Below are 5472 nucleotides of genomic sequence, written 5' to 3'. Positions count from 1 at the left end.
TCATTGCCACAACAGGAATAAGGGTGACATAACCAGCAACCTTCAATCTTTCGTACAACTAGTCGATGGGTTCATCAATAGTGGTGTATTGTCTGGGTGGTTTACGATCAAAGTTATGTTGGGGTTTCTGGTAATTTTGACGAGTTGGCGGTGAATGATAGTAGGTTGGCTAGGGTGTTATAAGTGTGATAGGCGGTGGTGGGTTGAGAGTATCTGGGAGATAAGGGTTGGCGTGTGGGTGGAGGTGTTTGGTATATGGGTGGAGGTGTTTGGTATGTGAGCGGAGATTTTGGGCCTTGGGCCACCATTACTGCCCCCACTTCTTTCTTCTTTGACATGCTACCTGATTGCAATGCTTTATACATGGCCTGTAGTGCCTCGAAATTTGTCACCATCCTGTTTTTGATACCCTATTCAATCCTTTCTCCGAGTTGATGATATCGAGAACTTGTGATTCTCAATGACCATTAACCTTTCATAATACTATGGGTCTTGTGTCCTAACAAAGAAGTTGATCATTTGTTCTTCTTCTAGTACTGGTCTGACCGTGGCTGCTTCTGACCTCCATCGAGTAGCATACTCATGGAAAGTCTCGGTTGGTTTCTTCTTTAGGTTCTGGATATAGAAGATATTTGGTACATTCTCCGTATTGAACCTAAACCGATCCATAAATTCTGATGTCATGCTCACCCAATTGGCCCACTTCTTAGGGTTCTGGCTTATGTACCAGAACAGGTCATCTCCAGTAAGACTTCTCATGAAGAGCTTCATTTGAATCATTTCATATTTTTTGACCCCCACGAGCTTGTCATAGTAAGTCCTTAGATGAACCTTGGGATCACCCATTCCATCAAACATTTCGAACTTTGGAGGCTTGTAACCCTTCGGCAGTTCCATGTCTGGTTGCATGCATAGATCCTCATAGTTTAGACCTTCTATCCATTTACCTCCTTCAATACCCAGAACTCGACTTGTCAATTTCTTGAGTTCCTCGTCCATGTTCTTGATAAGCAGGTCCTTCTCAGCGGATTCTAGTGTATAGGATATTGGTTGAGTGGAATGAGGTACGATTTCCATGTATATGGGGTTGTTTGGTGAGTGCCAAGGATTTGGGTGTAGTGGTGGTCGCTGGTTGAGTTCTGAGGATCGGAAATGGGTTGTGGTGTGTTCTTAGGAGTGTGATAGGTAGTGGTTTGTGGGTACTGGGTTGGTTGATGATGGTGTTGTGGAGAAGTTGTTATCAGTAAAGGATTGGGGTTTTGAGGTGGAGTTGCATATTGATGGGGTGCGGGAGGGTTTAGTGGATGCTAGTTTGGTGTATTTTGGGGAGGTGCTGGGTTTTTGGTATTTGTTAGTTGACGTTTGGGACGTTCAGAGTGAGGGAGAGGTTTGCTAAGTTGTGGATCTGCTCAAGTTCTCCTTGTAACTCCAATATCTTTTGTTCCAATAGCAAAACCAAGTCATTTTGTGCCGGAGTACTCCGACCGTCTGAAGTTTCCGCATTCTCACCATTTTATTTTTGAATACGACTCAAGTTATCCATCTTAGCTTTTCCTCTTCTTTTCGGATCACTTGGAGGAGAAGGAGGAGGTGGATGGCCTCTAGATCTGGTGTGATATGCTGATGATGCCAGTATGTGCGAACCAACCCTAGGGGATGTGAATAATAATAAAAATAAAGAAAAACAAAAGATAAACAAGTTAGTAAGGGTTCTGAGATGTTTGCGGTATTTAAACACATATTGCTGGAATATAAATTTGCATCCTAACTTGGGAGCCTCGTTGTGCCCGAGGTAGGCCTAGCGACAGATAAATTTGGAGAAATTCAGTGCCACTAATTGCCTCATTTCATTAGTGTAAAGATAGACGACCCAAAATAACACTAAATAAGATAAGCCACTAATGGCACTTGGGCTTATTACATTTGAAAATCAAGTAAACCTAATCTACTTGGTCCCAAAAGGACCATCTCTAGGCTAGATGCTTTTGTCGATCAGATCCCCCAGTTCCCGCGGGTTCAGCCGTAAAAATGCTCTTGCCAAATGTCCTCCTTCGTTTCCCTCAGCGTTCTGGCAATCAGTGACTCTCTTCCTCATTTTCTCTTCCAATTCCATCAGACTGTACTCCAGATATTCTAGCATTTTACTGGATTTAACATCCCTCTCTTTCCACCCATTGATCATCTCCATATCGGCCTTATGTTGCTCCATATGCTCGGCTTCAAACTCGTGAACTCTTTTGTGCAATTTGTTATACTTTACCCGTGCTTCGGCAACTTCGTCTATGACCCTATTTCCTAGACCAACTCTTGGCTCTAATATTCCTGCTATGTTATCCTCTAACCAAGACTGTAAAAGCACACATGACCAGCATGATATCGATCTGGCTTGATGGTATCCTTTTCCACGATAATTTTCAAATGCCACATGTGTTGAGCTTCATATTTGTATGGGACGTTGTCATCCTGAAAATATGCCCTATAGTGACTCATTTTGGCAACTCGCGGTACGACCTACCTCCTGCCTGCCTGTCTTATAACCCTGAGGGGAGCATAAGGGTATATGACTCTTAACCCAATCAATACCAAGTGTGGAACATTCCTGGATCTGATGATGAACTCGTCGGTAAGGAACCACTCGAACATCCATTGAACCTGGTCCTCGGTCAAATTGTTGGAAAACTGCACCCATCCTACAACATCCTCTGGTTGAGCAAACATGTCTGGGATATAGGTCATTAGGCTATATGATCATTCCACGGCCTTCGCGAAAATTCCTGATGGTATTGACCCTTTTGGAGATGTTCTAACAGCCAAACTTGCAGTAGCAAATTGCAACCCTCGAAGTATCTGAACCCCTTCTGACAACGCTCCAAGATCTAGTATATATCTGTAATGATCATAGGGAAAGTGGTGTATGTCTGCCCCTCAATCCTGTCCATCAAAGTTTTGGCCACCATGGCCAGCCTGGTGTAGATTCTGTCCCCTTGGATAAGGAATGCTAGCATACCCAAGAAATACACGATGAACACAAAGACCCTGCGGTGAATCCAACCCAAGGAGGTGATGGAGAATTCATCATCAAAAATACGGTAAGACCTGTTGTAACCATATCATTCATAGAGAAAGTCAAAGGGTATGTAGGAGTTTTTCAGGCACTCCAAGTCATCATTCTTCTTTAACCCCATCATCTTAAGAAATTCCCTAGTGATGCAATTTTCAGATACTAATAAACCTAGGCTATCCCAAGGCAATCCAGTGAATCCCCCTATTTCTTCCAAAAGAGGGGTCATTCTATGTTTCCAAAGCGGAACACAGCCCTTTCTTTGTCCCAGAACATGGTGGCAGCCTCGATCAGCATTTTCTTTGGCTGCAGGTCCAACAAAAAAGGCATATTTCCTAAGACCCTTTTCACATGATTTTGGTCACTTGATGGAAGATCCCTCCACCAATCTAGCAATAGTGATGGTATGTTACCGACCATGCCAAACCTGGGGACTTCGTGCCTCATTTCTGCAAAACAAATATGGTTAGGCCCTCCCCCCTCCCAGATTCGTCTATTTATACAACAATGATTAGCACATTGACACTTATTTCTCCAAAATTAATGCACACAATTGTGGTTGCGTCTGTTGGGATTATGAAAAACCTGATGGACTTTTGGACGAGGGTTGTCTTAAAAGGTTATTATGTGGAAAACTTGAGGGGAAAGGTAGGAACGGTCGATTGCACCACTGATCGACTAGTTTTACCGCAAATATATCTTTTTGAATTTAAAGGATGATATATAGGAAGAGCGCAAACACTCATCAAGCGTTGCTGTAGGATTGATTACGCACGAGTGGAATATGATGTTGAGCATGATTTATGCAACAATAAATAGCATGTTGTCACGTATTTTCACGTTAAAAATGATAAATGCAGTATTTAAATAACTGAAAGACAGTTAAGAAAGAAAATAAGGAGACAAGTCAATTTCAGGAAATAAAGGAAATCATGAATGCTCGAGAAATAGGTAATTAAATCCAAATAAAGGGAAAGGGTGCACATGTATTAAAAGAATAAAGCATGCTTAAGACTAATTCACAAAAGACAAGTTCGTTATGGTAAGAGCCTAAAATATCCCCAACAGAGTCTCCATGCTGTCGCGCCCCCTTTTTTCTCGCGGAGTCCAGGTTTCGACATTTCTTGGGAACAACTCATTTCCTTTTGGAAATTGGGTATGGAATTTGAAGAGTCTCCATCTAACGCATTTGAGGTGCGTTAGATCACCTAAAGAAAATAACTCATAAACCGGTTTGTGTTACCAGAGATTGGGTAAGGGCTCGAAATAACCTTGATGAGAAGGTGTTAGGCATTCCTTAAGGTCTACAACGGTGGGTCCCGGCCAAACTCGAATTAGGTGAATTAGTCTTATAAGCAAACAAAGCAATTTAGACAATAGATATTTTGTTTTAAAACAAGGGGTAAAGGGGGTCCTAGGTTTTTTAGCCTATAGGATCACTTCTGTGCAATGCTTGGTAATCATCCCCAAGTTAGGGTGGTACATATCGTATTAGCGCACAGGTCATCATATCCTTTACTACCCGATTACCCTCCCCTCAATGGTTATACAAGCGATTCTAATTAACCATACTTTATACGTGCATTACCCGTCCCTTATGGTCCTGGAGGTGTTTAGGACTTCTAGTTAAGGTGGATCTAGACTCTCCTATAGTGCTTAAAAGGAGAAAATCTAAGCGACAAGCAAAACAAATAGGACTGTCAGATAATGGAACAGTTAAAGGCTCACATTTTACCTCCATAAATAAGTAGGCAATTGCACGTCTCAAATAATAATATTTCAGACACTTTAAAAGGTCCTATAGCAGGATATCTAGGTGAGCACAAAGCAGAACATATGCAGTGTGTTTTATTAAAGCGAGGCAGAAGGTACTTAATCAGTTGCCTACTGATTTAGGACTAGGCAAATCTGAGTAGTTCACAAATAGTTAAACAAAGCACATTTTTATAAACATAAAGCACATGGATCTAATGACATAAAAGTAGACATGTTGATAACAGGAAACACATAGTTTAATTGAATAGCAGTAAACATGCTGATTAGGGAAACACATAGGTTTAGTTAAACATAAGAAAAGACATGCTGATTATAAGGAAACACATAGGTTTAACTGAATAGCATTAGTAGATGCATACAAGTTAAGAGATAGCAATAGAAGAGTGAAGCAAACAGGCTCTAAAGGTCTAGTTTTGGCTTTCAGCGGGCTAGACAGTGCAACAAACGAAGAGTAGAAGATTGTGATAGAGGAAGAGAGCAAGAATTTTGTGTGTCTTTCTATGTCTGTCTGTGTGTGCATTTTAGAAAAAGAGTGAGGATTATATAACATTCAGTAGAGTAAAGTAAATAAGGTAAAGCAGTTTAAAGGTTTGCAAAAAAGGCAAAGAAAGCAATCAGTTCATCAATTAGGCATG

Source organism: Nicotiana sylvestris, chromosome 5 (assembly GCF_000393655.2).
Source record: "Nicotiana sylvestris chromosome 5, ASM39365v2, whole genome shotgun sequence".
In the NCBI taxonomy this organism is placed as follows: Eukaryota; Viridiplantae; Streptophyta; class Magnoliopsida; order Solanales; family Solanaceae; genus Nicotiana; species Nicotiana sylvestris.
This window is presented reverse-complemented; position numbering follows the sequence as displayed.